Source organism: Schistocerca gregaria, chromosome 1 (genome assembly GCF_023897955.1).
Source record: "Schistocerca gregaria isolate iqSchGreg1 chromosome 1, iqSchGreg1.2, whole genome shotgun sequence".
NCBI classification, from domain to species: domain Eukaryota; kingdom Metazoa; phylum Arthropoda; class Insecta; order Orthoptera; family Acrididae; genus Schistocerca; species Schistocerca gregaria.
The window spans coordinates 531,978,450-531,995,678 of NC_064920.1; the positions used below are offsets into that span (position 1 = coordinate 531,978,450).

Genomic DNA, 17,229 nt, shown 5'->3' on the forward strand with positions numbered 1-17,229 from the left:
ACCGGGCGTGAGTCGTGCTTCGGTGGCTCAGATGGTAGAGCACTTGCCCGCGAAAGGCAAAGGTCCCGAGTTCGAGTCTCGGTTGGGCACACAAATTTTATCTGCCTGGAAGTTTCATATCAGCGCCCATCCGCTGCAGAGTGAAAATCTCATTCTGGAAACATCCCCCAGGCTGTGGCTAAGCAATGTCTCCGCTATATCCTTTCTTTCAGGAGTGCTATTTCTGCGAGTTTCACAGGAGAGATTCTGTACAGTTTGGAAGGTAGGAGACGGATACTGGCAGAAGTAAAGCTGTTAGTACCGGGCGTGAGTCGTGCTTCGGTAGCTCAGATGGTAGAGCACTTGCCCGCGAAAGGCAAACTTCCCGAGTTCCAGTCTCGGCGGGCACACAAATTTAATCTGCCAGGTAGTTTCATATCGGCTCACACTCCGCTGCAGAGTAAAAATCTCATTCTGGAAACATTCCCAGGCTGTTGCTAAGCCATGTCTCCGCAATATCCTTTCTTTCAGGAGTGCTAGTCCTGCAAGTTTCGCAGGAGAGCTTCTGTAAAGTTTGGAAGGTAGGAGACGGATACTGGGATAAGTAAAGCTGTGAGTACTGGGCGTGAGTCGTGCTTCAGTAGCTCAGATGGTAGAGCACTTGCCCGCGAAAGGCAAAGGTCCTGAGTTCGAGTCACCGTCGGGCACACAAATTTAATCTGCCAGGAAGTTTCATATCAGCGCACACAAATTTATTCTGCCAGGAAGTTTCATATCAGCGCACACTCCGCTGCAGAGTGAAAATCTCATTCTGGAAACATCACCCAGGCTGTGGCTAAGCCATGTCTCCGCAATATCCTTTCTTTCAGGAGTGCTAGTGTTTGCAAGTTTCGCAGGAGAGATTCTGTACAGTTTGGAAGGTAGGAGACGGATACTGGCAGAAATAAAGCTGTGAGTACCGGGCGTGAGTCGTGCTTCGGTAGATCAGATGGTAGAGCACTTGCCCGCGAAAGGCAAAGTTCCCGAGTTCGAGTCTCGGCGGGCACACAAATTTAATCTGCCAGGTAGTTTCATATCGGCTCACACTCCGCTGCAGAGTGAAAATCTTTTTCTGGAAAAATTCCCCCGGGCTTTTGCTAAGCCATGTCTCCGCTATATCCCTTCTTTCAGGAGTGCCAGTTCTGCAATATTCGCAGGGGAGCTTCTGTAAAGTTTGGAAGGTAGGAGACAGATACTAGCAGAAGTAAAGCTGTGAGTTCCGGGCGTGAGTCGTGCTTCGGTAGATCAGATGGTAGAGCACTTGCCCGCGAAAGGCAAAGGTCCCGAGTTCGAGTCTCGGTTGGGCACACAAATTTTATCTGCCTGGAAGTTTCATATCAGCGCCCATCCGCTGCAGAGTGAAAATCTCATTCTGGAAACATCCCCCAGGCTGTGGCTAAGCAATGTCTCCGCTATATCCTTTCTTTCAGGAGTGCTAGTTCTGCGAGTTTCGCAAGAGAGATTCTGTACAGTTTGGAAGGTAGCAGACGGATACTGGCAGAAGTAAAGCTGTTAGTACCGGGCGTGAGTCGTGCTTCGGTAGCTCAGATGGTAGAGCACTTGTCCGCGAAAGGCAAAGTTCCCGAGTTCGAGTCTCGGCGGGCACACAAATTTAATCTGCCAGGTAGTTTCATATCGGCTCACACTCCGCTGCAGAGTAAAAATCTCATTCTGGAAACATCCCCCAGGCTGTGGCTAAGCCATGTCTCCGCAATATCCTTTCTTTCAGGAGTGCTAGTGTTTGCAAGTTTCGCAGGAGAGATTCTGTACAGTTTGGAAGGTAGGAGACGGATACTGGCAGAAGTAAAGCTGTGAGTACCGGGCGTGAGTCGTGCTTCGGTGGCTCAGATGGTAGAGCACTTGCCCGCGAAAGGCAAAGGTCCCGAGTTCGAGTCTCGGTCGGGCACACAGTTTTAATCTGCCAGGAAGTTCATATCAGCGCACACTCTGCTGCACAGTGAAAATCTCATTCTGGAAACATCCCATAGGCTGTGGCTAAGCCATGTCTCCGCTATATCCTTTCTTTGAGGAGTGCTAGTTCTGCAAGTTTCGCAGGGGAGCTTCTGTACAGTTTGGAAGGTAGGAGACGGATACTGGCAGAAGTAGAGATGTGAGTACCGGGCGTGAGTCGTGCTTCGGTAGATCAGATGGTAGAGCACTTGCCCGCGAAAGGCAAAGGTCCCGAGTTCGAGTCTAGGTCGGGCACACAGTTTTAAATCTGCCAAGAGGTTTCATATCAGCGCCCATCCGCTGCAGAGTGAAAATCTCATTCTGGAAACATCCCCCAGGCTGTGGCTAAGCCATGTCTCCGCAATATGCTTTCTTTCAGGAGTGCTAGTTCTGCAAGTTTCGCAGGGGAGCTTCTGTACAGTTTGGAAGGTAGGAGAAGGATACTGACAGAAGTAAAGCTGTGAGTATCGGGTGTGAGTCGTGCTTCGGTAGATCAGATGGTAGAGCACTTGCCCGCGAAAGGCAAAGGTCCCGAGTTCGAGTCTCGGTTGGGCACACAGTTTTAATCTGCCAGGAAGTTTCATATCAGCGCACACTCCGCTGCAGAATGAAAATCTCATTCTGGAAACATCCCCCAGGCTGTGGCTAAGCCATGTCTCCGCTATATCCTTTCTTTCAGGAGTGCTAGTTCTGCAAGTTTCGCAGGAGAGCTTCTGTAAAGTTTGGAAGGTAGGAGACGGATACTGGCATAAGTATAGCTGTGAATACTGGGCGTGAGTCGTGCTTCAGTAGCTCAGATTGTAGAGCACTTGCCCGCGAAAGGCAAAGGTCCTGAGTTCGAGTCACCGTCGGGCACACAAAATTAATCTGCCAGGAAGTTTCATATCAGCGCACACAAATTTAATCTGCCAGGAAGTTTCATATCAGCGCACACTCCGCTGCTGAGTGAAAATCTCATTCTGGAAACATCCCCCAGGCTGTGGCTAAGCCATGTCTCCGCAATATCCTTTCTTTCAGGAGTGCTAGTGTTTGCAAGTTTCGCAGGAGAGATTCTGTACAGTTTGGAAGGTAGGAGACGGATACTGGCAGAAATAAAGCTGTGAGTACCGGGCGTGAGTCGTGCTTCGGTAGATCAGATGGTAGAGCACTTGCCCGCGAAAGGCAAAGTTCCCGAGTTCGAGTCTCGGCGGGCACACAAATTTAATCTGCCAGGTAGTTTCATATCGGCTCACACTCCGCTGCAGAGTGAAAATCTTTTTCTGGAAAAATTCCCCCGGGCTTTTGCTAAGCCATGTCTCCGCTATATCCCTTCTTTCAGGAGTGCCAGTTCTGCAATATTCGCAGGGGAGCTTCTGTAAAGTTTGGAAGGTAGGAGACAGATACTAGCAGAAGTAAAGCTGTGAGTTCCGGGCGTGAGTCGTGCTTCGGTAGATCAGATGGTAGAGCACTTGCCCGCGAAAGGCAAAGGTCCCGAGTTCGAGTCTCGGTTGGGCACACAAATTTTATCTGCCTGGAAGTTTCATATCAGCGCCCATCCGCTGCAGAGTGAAAATCTCATTCTGGAAACATCCCCCAGGCTGTGGCTAAGCAATGTCTCCGCTATATCCTTTCTTTCAGGAGTGCTAGTTCTGCGAGTTTCGCAAGAGAGATTCTGTACAGTTTGGAAGGTAGCAGACGGATACTGGCAGAAGTAAAGCTGTTAGTACCGGGCGTGAGTCGTGCTTCGGTAGCTCAGATGGTAGAGCACTTGTCCGCGAAAGGCAAAGTTCCCGAGTTCGAGTCTCGGCGGGCACACAAATTTAATCTGCCAGGTAGTTTCATATCGGCTTACACTCCGCTGCAGAGTAAAAATCTCATTCTGGAAACATCCCCCAGGCTGTGGCTAAGCCATGTCTCCGCAATATCCTTTCTTTCAGGAGTGCTAGTGTTTGCAAGTTTCGCAGGAGAGATTCTGTACAGTTTGGAAGGTAGGAGACGGATACTGGCAGAAGTAAAGCTGTGAGTACCGGGCGTGAGTCGTGCTTCGGTGGCTCAGATGGTAGAGCACTTGCCCGCGAAAGGAAAAGGTCCCGAGTTCGAGTCTCGGTCGGGCACACAGTTTTAATCTGCCAGGAAGTTCATATCAGCGCACACTCTGCTGCACAGTGAAAATCTCATTCTGGAAACATCCCATAGGCTGTGGCTAAGCCATGTCTCCGCTATATCCTTTCTTTGAGGAGTGCTAGTTCTGCAAGTTTCGCAGGGGAGCTTCTGTACAGTTTGGAAGGTAGGAGACGGATACTGGCAGAAGTAGAGATGTGAGTACCGGGCGTGAGTCGTGCTTCGGTAGATCAGATGGTAGAGCACTTGCCCGCGAAAGGCAAAGGTCCCGAGTTCGAGTCTAGGTCGGGCACACAGTTTTAAATCTGCCAAGAGGTTTCATGTCAGCGCCCATCCGCTGCAGAGTGAAAATCTCATTCTGGAAACATCCCCCAGGCTGTGGCTAAGCCATGTCTCCGCAATATGCTTTCTTTCAGGAGTGCTAGTTCTGCAAGTTTCGCAGGGGAGCTTCTGTACAGTTTGGAAGGTAGGAGAAGGATACTGACAGAAGTAAAGCTGTGAGTATCGGGTGTGAGTCGTGCTTCGGTAGATCAGATGGTAGAGCACTTGCCCGCGAAAGGCAAAGGTCCCGAGTTCGAGTCTCGGTTGGGCACACAGTTTTAATCTGCCAGGAAGTTTCATATCAGCGCACACTCCGCTGCAGAATGAAAATCTTATTCTGGAAACATCCCCCAGGCTGTGGCTAAGCCATGTCTCCGCTATATCCTTTCTTTCAGGAGTGCTCGTTCTGCAAGTTTCGCAGGAGAGCTTCTGTAAAGTTTGGAAGGTAGGAGACGGATACTGGCATAAGTATAGCTGTGAATACTGGGCGTGAGTCGTGCTTCAGTAGCTCAGATTGTAGAGCACTTGCCCGCGAAAGGCAAAGGTCCTGAGTTCGAGTCACCGTCGGGCACACAAAATTAATCTGCCAGGAAGTTTCATATCAGCGCACACAAATTTAATCTGCCAGGAAGTTTCATATCAGCGCACACTCCGCTGCTGAGTGAAAATCTCATTCTGGAAACATCCCCCAGGCTGTGGCTAAGCCATGTCTCCGCAATATCCTTTCTTTCAGGAGTGCTAGTTATGCAAGATTCGCAGGGGAGCTTCTGTAATGTTTGGAAGGTAGGAGACGGATACTGGCAGAAGTAAAGCTGTGAGTAACGGGCGTGAGCCGTGCTTCGGTTGCTCAGATGGTAGAGCACTTGCCCGTGAAATGCAATTGTGCCGAGTTCGAGTCTCGGTCGGGCACACAGTTTTAATCTGCCAGGAAGTTTCATATCAACGCACAATCCGCTGCAGAGTGAAAATCTCATTCTGGAGACATCCCCCAGGCTGTGGCTAAGCCATGTCTCCGCAATATCCTTTCTTTCAGGAGTGCTAGATCTGCAAGTTTCGCAGGAGAGATTCTGTACAGTTTGGAAGGTAGGAGACGGATACTGGCAGAAGTAAAGCTGTTAGTACCGGGCGTGAGTCGTGCTTCGGTAGCTCAGATGGTAGAGCACTTGCCCGCGAAAGGCAAAGTTCCCGAGTTCGCGTCTCGGCGGGCACACAAATTTAATCTGCCAGGTAGTTTCATATCGGCTCACACTCCGCTGCAGAGTAAAAATCTCATTCTGGAAACATTCCCAGGCTGTTGCTAAGCCATGTCTCCGCAATATCCTTTCTTTCAGGAGTGCTAGTTCTGCAAGTTTCGCAGGAGAGCTTCCGTAAAGTTTGGAACGTAGGAGACAGATACTGGCAGAAGTAAAGCTGTGAGTACCGGGCGTGAGTCGTGCTTTGGTAGCTTAGATGGTTAATCACTTGACTGCGAAAGGCAAAGTTCCCGAGATCGAGTCTCGGTCGGGCACACAGTTTTAATCTGCCAGGAAGTTTCATATCAGCGCACACTCCGCTGCAGTGTGAAAATCTCATTCTGGAAACATCCCCCAGGCTGTGGCTAAGCCATGTCTCCGCTATATCGTTTCTTTCAGGAGTGCCAGTTCTGCAATATTCGCAGGGGAGCTTCTGTAAAGTTTGGAAGGTAGGAGACGGATACTGGCAGAAGTAAAGCTGTGAGTACCGGGCGTGAGTCGTGCTTCGGTGGCTCAGATGGTAGAGCACTTGCCCGCGAAAGGCAAAGTTCCCGAGTTCAAGTCTCGGTCGGGCACACAAATTTAATCTGCCAGGAAGTTTCACATCAGCGCACACTCCGCTGCAGAGTGAAAATCTCATTCTGGAAACATCCCCCAGGCTGTGGCTAAGCCATGTCTCCGCAATATCCTTTCCTTCAGGAGTGCTAGTTCTGCAAGTTTCGCAGGAGAGCTTCTGTAAAGTTTGGAAGGTAGGAGATGGATACTGGCAGAAGTAAAGCTGTGAGTACCGGTCGTGAGTCGTGCTTCGGTAGCTCAGATGGTAGATCACTTGACTGCGAAAGGCAAAGGTCCCGAGTTTGAGTCTCGGTCGGGCTCACAGTTTTAATCTGCCTGGAAGTCTCATATCAGCGCACACTCCGCTGCAGAGTGAAAATCTCATTCTGGAAACATCCCCCAGGCTGTGGCTAAGCCATGTCTCCGCAACATCCTTTGTTTCAGGAGTGCTATTTCTGCAAGTTTCGCAGGAGTGCTTCTGCAAAGTTTGGAAGGTAGGAGACAGATACTAGCAGAAGTAAAGCTGTGAGTACTGGGCGTGAGTCGTGCTTCGGTAGATCAGATGGTAGAGCACTTGCCCGCGAAAGGCAAAGGTCCCGAGTTCGAGTCTCGGTCGGGCACACAAATTTAAACTGCCAGGAAGTTTCATATTAGCCCACACTCCGCTGCAGAGTGAAAATCTCATTCTGGAAACATCCCCCAGGCTGTGGCTAAGCCATGTCTCCGCAATATCCTTCCTTTCAGGAGTGCTAGTTATGCAAGATTCGCAGGGGAGCTTCTGTAATGTTTGGAAGGTAGGAGACGGATACTGGCAGAAGTAAAGCTGTGAGTAACGGGCGTGAGCCGTGCTTCGGTAGCTCAGATGGTAGAGCACTTGCCCGTGAAATGCAATTGTGCCGAGTTCGAGTCTCGGTCGGGCACACAGTTTTAATCTGCCAGGAAGTTTCATATCAACGCACAATCCGCTGCAGAGTGAAAATCTCATTCTGGAAACATCCCCCAGGCTGTGGCTAAGCCATGTCTCCGCAATATCCTTTCTTTCAGGAGTGCTATTTCTGCAAGTTTCGCAGGAGAGCTTCTGCAAAGTTTGGAAGGTAGGAGACGGATACTGGCAGAAGTAAAGCTGTTAGTACCGGGCGTGAGTCGTGCTTCGGTAGCTCAGATGGTAGAGCACTTGCCCGCGAAAGGCAAAGGTCCCGAGTTCGAGTCTCGGTTGGGCACACAAATTTTATCTGCCTGGAAGTTTCATATCAGCGCCCATCCGCTGCAGAGTGAAAATCTCATTCTGGAAACATCCCCCAGGCTGTGGCTAAGCAATGTCTCCGCTATATCCTTTCTTTCAGGAGTGCTAGTTCTGCGAGTTTCACAGGAGAGATTCTGTACAGTTTGGAAGGTAGGAGACGGATACTGGCAGAAGTAAAGCTGTTAGTACCGGGCGTGAGTCGTGCTTCAGTAGCTCAGATGGTAGAGCACTTGCCCGCGAAAGGCAAAGGTCCTGAGTTCGAGTCACCGTCGGGCACACAAAATTAATCTGCCAGGAAGTTTCATATCAGCGCACACAAATTTATTCTGCCAGGAAGTTTCATATCAGCGCACACTCCGCTGCAGAGTGAAAATCTCATTCTGGAAACATCCCCCAGGCTGTGGCTAAGCCATGTCTCCGCAATATCCTTTCTTTCAGGAGTGCTAGTGTTTGCAAGTTTCGCAGGAGAGATTCTGTACAGTTTGGAAGGTAGGAGACGGATACTGGCAGAAATAAAGCTGTGAGTACCGGGCGTGAGTCGTGCTTCGGTAGATCAGATGGTAGAGCACTTGCCCGCGAAAGGCAAAGTTCCCGAGTTCGAGTCTCGGCGGGCACACAAATTTAATCTGCCAGGTAGTTTCATATCGGCTCACACTCCGCTGCAGAGTGAAAATCTTTTTCTGGAAAAATTCCCCCAGGCTTTTGCTAAGCCATGTCTCCGCTATATCCCTTCTTTCAGGAGTGCCAGTTCTGCAATATTCGCAGGGGAGCTTCTGTAAAGTTTGGAAGGTAGGAGACAGATACTAGCAGAAGTAAAGCTGTGAGTTCCGGGCGTGAGTCGTGCTTCGGTAGATCAGATGGTAGAGCACTTGCCCGCGAAAGGCAAAGGTCCCGAGTTCGAGTCTCGGTTGGGCACACAAATTTTATCTGCCTGGAAGTTTCATATCAGCGCCCATCCGCTGCAGAGTGAAAATCTCATTCTGGAAACATCCCCCAGGCTGTGGCTAAGCAATGTCTCCGCTATATCCTTTCTTTCAGGAGTGCTAGTTCTGCGAGTTTCGCAAGAGAGATTCTGTACAGTTTGGAAGGTAGCAGACGGATACTGGCAGAAGTAAAGCTGTTAGTACCGGGCGTGAGTCGTGCTTCGGTAGCTCAGATGGTAGAGCACTTGTCCGCGAAAGGCAAAGTTCCCGAGTTCGAGTCTCGGCGGGCACACAAATTTAATCTGCCAGGTAGTTTCATATCGGCTCACACTCCGCTGCAGAGTAAAAATCTCATTCTGGAAACATTCCCAGGCTGTTGCTAAGCCATGTCTCCGCAATATCCTTTCTTTCAGGAGTGCTAGTTCTGCAAGTTTCGCAGGAGAGCTTCTGTAAAGTTTGGAAGGTAGGAGACGGATACTGGCATAAGTAAAGCTGTGAGTACTGGGCGTGAGTCGTGCTTCAGTAGCTCAGATTGTAGAGCACTTGCCCACGAAAGGCAAAGGTCCTGAGTTCGAGTCACCGTCGGGCACACAAAATTAATCTGCCAGGAAGTTTCATATCAGCGCACACAAATTTAATCTGCCAGGAAGTTTCATATCAGCGCACACTCCGCTGCAGAGTGAAAATCTCATTCTGGAAACATCCCCCAGGCTGTGGCTAAGCCATGTCTCCGCAATATCTTTTCTTTCAGGAGTGCTAGTGTTTGCAAGTTTCACAGGAGAGATTCTGTACAGTTTGGAAGGTAGGAGACGGATACTGGCAGAAGTAAAGCTGTGAGTACCGGGCGTGAGTCGTGCTTCGGTGGCTCAGATGGTAGAGCACTTGCCCGCGAAAGGCAAAGGTCCCGAGTTTGAGTCTCGGTCGGGTACACAAATTTAATCTGCCAGGAAGTTTCACATCAGCGCACACTCCGCTGCAGAGTGAAAATCTCATTCTGGAAACATCCCCCAGGCTGTGGCTAAGCCATGTCTCCGCAATATTCTTTCTTTCAGGAGTGCTAGTTCTGCAAGTTTTGCAGGAGAGATTCTGTAATGTTTGGCAGGTAGGAGACGGATACTGGCAGAAGTAAAGCTGTGAGTAACGGGCGTGAGCCGTGCTTCAGTAGCTCAGATGGTAGAGCACTTGCCCGTGAAATGCAATTGTCCCGAGTTCGAGTCTCGGTCGGGCACACAGTTTTAATCTGCCAGGAAGTTTCATATCAACGCACAATCCGGTGCAGAGTGAAAATCTCATTCTGGAAACATCCCCCAGGCTGTGGCTAAGCCATGTCCCCGCAATATTCTTTCTTTCAGGAGTGCTAGGTCTGCAAGTTTCGCAGGAGAGATTCTGTACAGTTTGGAAGGTTGGAGACGGATACTGGCAGAAGTAAAGCTGTGAGTACCAGGCGTGGGGCGTGCTTCAGTACCTCAGATGGTAGAGCACTTGCCCGCAAAAGGCAAAGGTACCGAGTTCGAGTCTCGGTCAGGCACACAAATTTAATCTGCCAGGAAGTTTCATATCGGTGCACACTCTGCTGCAGAGTGAAAATCTCATTCTGGAAACATCCCCCAGGCTGTGGCTAAGCCATGTCTCCGCAATATCCTTTCTTTCAGGAGTGCTAGTTATGCAAGATTCGCAGGGGAGCTTCTGTAATGTTTGGAAGGTAGGAGACGGATACTGGCAGAAGTAAAGCTGTGAGTAACGGGCGTGAGCCGTGCTTCGGTAGCTCAGATGGTAGAGCACTTGCCCGTGAAATGCAATTGTGCCGAGTTCGAGTCTCGGTCGGGCACACAGTTTTAATCTGCCAGGAAGTTTCATATCAACGCACAATCCGCTGCAGAGTGAAAATCTCATTCTGGAAACATCCCCCAGGCTGTGGCTAAGCCATGTCTCCGCAATATCCTTTCTTTCAGGAGTACTAGATCTGCAAGTTTCGCAGGAGAGATTCTGTACAGTTTGGAAGGTAGGAGACGGATACTGGCAGAAGTAAAGCTGTTAGTACCGGGCGTGAGTCGTGCTTCGGTAGCTCAGATGGTAGAGCACTTGCCCGCGAAAGGCAAAGTTCCCGAGTTCGCGTCTCGGCGGGCACACAAATTTAATCTGCCAGGTAGTTTCATATCGGCTCACACTCCGCTGCAGAGTAAAAATCTCATTCTGGAAACATTCCCAGGCTGTTGCTAAGCCATGTCTCCGCAATATCCTTTCTTTCAGGAGTGCTAGTTCTGCAAGTTTCGCAGGAGAGCTTCCGTAAAGTTTGGAAGGTAGGAGACAGATACTGGCAGAAGTAAAGCTGTGAGTACCGGGCGTGAGTCGTGCTTTGGTAGCTTAGATGGTTGATCACTTGACTGCGAAAGGCAAAGGTCCCGAGTTCGAGTCTCGGTCGGGCACACAGTTTTAATCTGCCAGGAAGTTTCATATCAGCGCACACTCCGCTGCAGAGTGAAAATCTCATTCTGGAAACATCCCCCAGGCTGTGACTAAGCCATGTCTCCGCTATATCGTTTCTTTCAGGAGTGCCAGTTCTGCAATATTCGCAGGGGAGCTTCTGTAAAGTTTGGAAGGTAGGAGACGGATACTGGCAGAAGTAAAGCTGTGAGTACTGGGCGTGAGTCGTGCTTCGGTGGCTCAGATGGTAGAGCACTTGCCCGCGAAAGGCAAAGTTCCCGAGTTCAAGTCTCGGTCGGGAACACAAATTTAATCTGCCAGGAAGTTTCACATCAGCGCACACTCCGCTGCAGAGTGAAAATCTCATTCTGGAAACATCCCCCAGGCTGTGGCTAAGCCATGTCTCCGCAATATCCTTTCTTTCAGGAGTGCTAGGTTTGCAAGTTTCGCAGGAGAGATTCTGTACAGTTTGGAAGGTAGGAGACAGATACTGGCAGAAGTAAAGCTGTGAGTACCAGGCGTGAGGCGTGCTTCAGTAGCTCAGATGGTAGAGCACTTGCCCGCGAAAGGCAAAGCTCCCGAGTTCGAGTCTCGGTCAGGCACACAAATTTAATCTGCCAGGAAGTTTCATATCAACGCACAATCCGCTGCAGAGTGAAAATCTCATTCTGGAAACATCCCCCAGGCTGTGGCTAATCCATGTCTCCGCAATATCCTTTCTTTCAGGAGTGCTAGTTCTGCAAGTTTCGCAGGAGAGCTTCTGTAAAGTTTGGAAGGTAGGAGATGGATACTGGCAGAAGTAAAGCTGTGAGTACCGGTCGTGAGTCGTGCTTCGGTAGCTCAGATGGTAGATCACTTGACTGCGAAAGGCAAAGGTCCCGAGTTCGAGTCTCGGTCGGGCTCACAGTTTTAATCTGCCAGGAAGTTTCATATCAGCCCACACTCCGCTGCAGAGTGAAAATCTCATTCTGGAAACATCCCCCAGGCTGTGGCTAAGCCATGTCTCCGCAATATCCTTTCTTTCAGGAGTGCTAGTTATGCAAGATTCGCAGGGGAGCTTCTGTAATGTTTGGAAGGTAGGAGACGGATACTGGCAGAAGTAAAGCTGTGAGTAACGGGCGTGAGCCGTGCTTCGGTAGCTAAGATGGAAGAGCACTTGCCCGTGAAATGCAATTGGGCCGAGTTCGAGTCTCGGTCGGGCACATAGTTTTAATCTGCCAGGAAGTTTCATATCAACGCACAATCCGCTGCAGAGTGAAAATCTCATTCTGGAAACATCCCCCAGGCTGTGGCTAAGCCATATCTCCGCAATATCCTTTCTTTCAGGAGTGCTAGATCTGCAAGTTTCGCAGGAGAGATTCTGTACAGTTTGGAAGGTAGGAGACGGATGCTGGCAGAAGTAAAGCTGTTAGTACCGGGCGTGAGTCGTGCTTCGGTAGCTCAGATGGTAGAGCACTTGCCCGCGAAAGGCAAAGTTCCCGAGTTCGAGTCTCGGCGGGCACACAAATTTAATCTGCCAGGTAGTTTCATATCAGCGCACACTCCGCTGCAGAATGAAAATCTCATTCTGGAAACATTCCCAGGCTGTTGCTAAGCCATGTCTCCGCAATATCCTTTCTTTCAGGAGTGCTAGTTCTGCAAGTTTCGCAGGAGAGCTTCCGTAAAGTTTGGAAGGTAGGAGACAGATACTGGCAGAAGTAAAGCTGTGAGTACCGGGCGTGAGTCGTGCTTTGGTAGCTTAGATGGTTGATCACTTGACTGCGAAAGGCAAAGGTCCCGAGTTCGAGTCTCGGTCGGGCACACAGTTTTAATCTGCCAGGAAGTTTCATATCAGCGCACACTCCGCTGCAGAGTGAAAATCTCATTCTGGAAACATCCCCCAGGCTGTGGCTAAGCCATATCTCCGCAATATCGTTTCTTTCAGGAGTGCCAGTTCTGCAATATTCGCAGGGGAGCTTCTGTACAGTTTGGAAGGTAGGAGACGGATACTGGCAGAAGTAAAGCTGTGAGTACCGGGCGTGAGTCGTGCTTCGGTGGCTCAGATGGTAGAGCACTTGCCCGCGAAAGGCAAAGTTCCCGAGTTCAAGTCTCGGTCGGGCACACAAATTTAATCTGCCAGGAAGTTTCACATCAGCGCACACTCCGCTGCAGAGTGAAAATCTCATTCTGGAAACATCCCCCAGGCTGTGGCTAAGCCATGTCTCCGCAATATCCTTTCTTTCAGGAGTGCTAGGTCTGCAAGTTTCGCAGGAGAGATTCTGTACAGTTTGGAAGGTAGGAGACAGATACTGGCAGAAGTAAAGCTGTGAGTACCAGGCGTGAGGCGTGCTTCAGTAGCTCAGATGGTAGAGCACTTGCCCGCGAAAGGCAAAGGTCCCGAGTTCGAGTCTCGGTCAGGCACACAAATTTAATCTGCCAGGAAGTTTCATATCAACGCACAATCCGCTGCAGAGTGAAAATCTCATTCTGGAAACATCCCCCAGGCTGTGGCTAAGCCATGTCTCCGCAATATTCTTTCTTTCAGGAGTGCTAGTTCTGCAAGTTTCGCAGGAGAGATTCTGTACAGTTTTTAAGGTAGGAGACGGATACTGGCAGAAGTAAAGCTGTGAGTACCAGGCGTGAGTCGTGCTTCAGTAGCTCAGATGGTAGAGCACTTGCCCGCGAAAGGCAAAAGTCCTGAGTTCGAGTCTCGGTCGGGCACACAAATTTAAACTGCCAGGAAGTTTCATATTAGCCCACACTCCGCTGCAGAGTGAAAATCTCATTCTGGAAACATCCCCCAGGCTGTGGCTAAGCCATGTCTCCGCAATATCCTTTCTTTCTGGAGTGCGAGGTCTGCAATATTCGCAGGGGAACTTCTGTAAAGTTTGGAAGGTAGGAGATGGGTACTGGCAGAAGTAAAGCTGTGAGTACTTGGCGTGAGTCGTGCTTCGGTAGATCAGATGGTATAGCACTTGCCTGCGAAAGGCAAAGGTGCCGTGTTCGAGTCTCGGTCGGGCACACAAATTTAATCTGCCAGGATGTTTCACATCAGCGCACACTCCGCTGCAGAGTGAAAATCTCATTCTGGAAACATCCCCCAGGCTGTGGCTAAGCCATGTCTCCGCAATATCCTTTCTTTCAGGAGTGCTAGTTATGCAAGATTCGCAGGGGAGCTTCTGTAAAGTTTGGAAGGTAGGAGACGGATACTGGCAGAAGTAAAGCTGTGAGTACCGGGCGTGAGTCGTGCTTCGGTAGCTCAGATTGTAGAGCACTTGCCCGCGAAAGGCAATGGTCCCGAGTTCGAGTCTCGGTCGGGCACACAGTTTTAATCTGTCAGGAAGTTTCATATCAGCACACACTCCGCTGCAGAGTGAAAATCTCATTCTGGAAACATCCCCCAGGCTGTGGCTAAGCCATGTCTCCGCAATATCATTTCTTTCAGGAGTGCTAGTTCTGCAAATTTCGCAGGAGAGATTCTGTACAGTTTGGAAGGTAGGAGACAGATACTGGCGGAAATAAAGCTGTGAGTACCGGGTGTGAGTCGTGCTTCGGTAGCTCAGATGGTAGAGCACTTGCCCTCGAAAGGCAATGGTCCCGAGTTCGAGTCTCGGTTGGGCACACAGTTTTAATCGGCCAGGAAGTTTCATATCAGCGCACACTCCACTGCAGAGTGAAAATCTCATTCTGGCAGTTCCTTATTGTTTCAAAGGAAATATAGGATGTTGAGACAAATCAGACCTATGAGACAGGTGATCAACCCTACAAGTGTTAACTTACTGCACAATGTTTACTCCATTTGTTAAAGTATTTTATGTGGATAGTCAAACTAAAATGATAATTTTATGCTCACATTTGTGAAAGCAGAAATATGCACAATATGCGCTGCATTCACTTGGTCAGCCGGTGCATTGTGCCAGTGCCAGTGGCAGCTGTAGGTCGAGGAAGCTCTCAAGTATAAACTGTTTTGATCCTGACACAGCTATGAGCTCTTTGAGGATAGTTTTGCTATACTGGTAGGTTAGAAAGTGAAGAAAATTATCCTTTAAGTTCTATCAGACTGATGCCTTTAGCAGATAGCCAAAATGAGGTTTAAAACATAAAGGAATGTGCCACTCTAACTTGTGAATTTGTGCCTACATTGTGCAATAATTATCACTATAGCACAAGCGGATATAGTGTTGTACACCTTGGGCAGAACACATCATTTCCTCCAGATACTTCTGCATCCTACAGTGTTGCCATATTGTGCAAATGGCTGGACTTAGATTTCATAGAGCAGCCAGTTTTATTGGTGGCTTAAGGGAACAATTCAGACTTAATCTCTGTGGCAGCGAGGTTTTACATCTAAGACTGTATATTGAAACCTGAGAAGAATTCCAGGAATATATTTTTTTATTTTTAACAGGGAATTTTAATGAAGTATGCTGTTGAAGCAGAACTTAGAAGTTGACTGCTGTGTAAATGCGGCCTGTAGCTCCATGATAGAAGTTAATGACAACACAAAGTTTATAGTATAGAGTGAAGTCTATAGATTACAATAATGGAGTCATTGTTATTGATATCTTCAGTCTGAGGAATGGTTTGGTGCCGCTAACCCCGTTAGTACATCCTATGCAAACCATTTCCTCACTGCATAACCACTGCACCCTACATACGCTCGAACCTGCTTACCATACTCAAGCCTTGGTCTCACTCTACCATTAATACTCTCTATATTACCCTCTGTAAACAAACTGACAGTACATTCACATATCATTGTGTGTCCTATCGGTGAATCTCTTTAAGTCAAATTGTGCCTCATCTTCATTTTTTTCTCAATTCATCTCAGCATCTCTTCATTGGTTATTTGATATACCCATCTATTCATCGGCATAAACCTGTAAGATTATGTTTAAAAAGCTTCTGTTCTCTTCTTGTCTTAACTGTTTATTGTCCACATCTCACTTCTGGACAATGTTACGGTCCAGACAAATACTTTCAGAAAACATTTCTTAACTCTTTAATGAATTTCTCTTTTTCAAAAATGCCTTTCTTCTTATTTTCAGTCTTCATTTTATATCCTCCCTCCTTAGGCCACTGTGTTATCTTACTACCCATGTAGAAAAATTCAGCTGCCAATGTAAGTAACCCATTCCCTAACATGATTCCCTTGTCACAGCATGACTTAAATGTACTGCATTCCATTACCCTTATTTTACTTTTGGCTATGTTAATATTATAACCTGTTTTTAAGACACTATGTATTCTGTTAAAGTGATTGTTCAAGTCTTTTTCCCTCTTCAGAGTATTAAGTCATCAGCCAACCTCAAAGTTTTTATTTTCTCTTCATGGACCTTAATTGTTTTTCCAAATTTCTTCTTGGTTTTCTTTATTGCTTTATGAATATACTGACTAAAAATGATCAGGGATACACTGCAACCCTGCCTCATTCCCTTCTCAACTGCAGCTTTCCTCTAACATCCTCTGACTCTCAGAATTCTAGTCTAGTTTTTGTACAACTTGTGAATACATTTTCACTCCCTGTATTTTATTCCTGTTATCTTCAAAGTGAGTATTCCTTTGTCAAAAGCTTTCTCTATATCTACAAATACTATAAATGTTGATTTGCCTTTTTTCAATCTATCTTCTGAGGTACAACAGTGTGGCGACCATTGATCACAAGAAACATCATTATTGTACATTGTATTGGTGATTGTTATTCCTTTGTCATTCACCTAAAGAAAGCAAATTACCACAATGGTGACCCCATACTTGTTTTCACATATTATATCAGTGACTGAGTGTTATGTGCATGCTATGAACAATGTGCCATAAATCATACAACACAATGAACCCTGTGTTCTCTTATTTTGTTTCGCCTGCAGACTGTGAATCTCTAGTGCAGCATCGACCTCATGTCACTTTTAAAATGGAACAGGAACATTTCGTTCCTAATCCAACACAACTGGGGCTTCTAACCTATCAAGAGTCACAATGGTGCAAACCAAGTGCATTGTCTGCAGTATTTCCACAAGATCACACTAGCCTTGGCACTTCACGTTTTACAAACTGCTGAACACGCATGTTTTGGACCAGATACATGAATTGGAGTGGCAATCATTACAACAAAAGTGTTTTTCATTGCGAAGGAATCTTCTCATGAAATTTCAATCACCAGTTTTCTTCTCCAATTGTGAAACCATTCTATTGGCACCCACCTACATAGGGAGAAAAGATCAGCATGATAAAATAAGAGAAATCAGAGCTCCCACAGTAAAATGTAAGTGCTCATTTTTCCCTTTGTGCTGTTCGAGACTGGAACGGTAGAGAGACAGCTTGAAGGTGATTCACTTAACCCTCTGCCAGGCACTTTATTGTGAACAGTAGAGTAATCACGTAGATGTAGATATTACCAACTACTGTGTGGATAATATGCATCACAGTCGGAGCTCAGTGGCCACCAGACAGGAAGTTTTTACGCACAACATATAACTCAAGATAT

General features: G+C 47.9%; 1 non-coding gene across 1 annotated transcript; it reads left to right on the forward strand.

Moving 5' to 3' along the window:
* Positions 1-14,292: 14,292 nt before the first annotated feature.
* On the forward strand, positions 14,293-14,367 carry Trnas-cga (transfer RNA serine (anticodon CGA)). The gene has a single exon. It is a non-coding gene; the product is annotated as a tRNA-Ser (tRNA).
* The last annotated feature ends 2,862 nt before the right edge of the window (positions 14,368-17,229 follow it).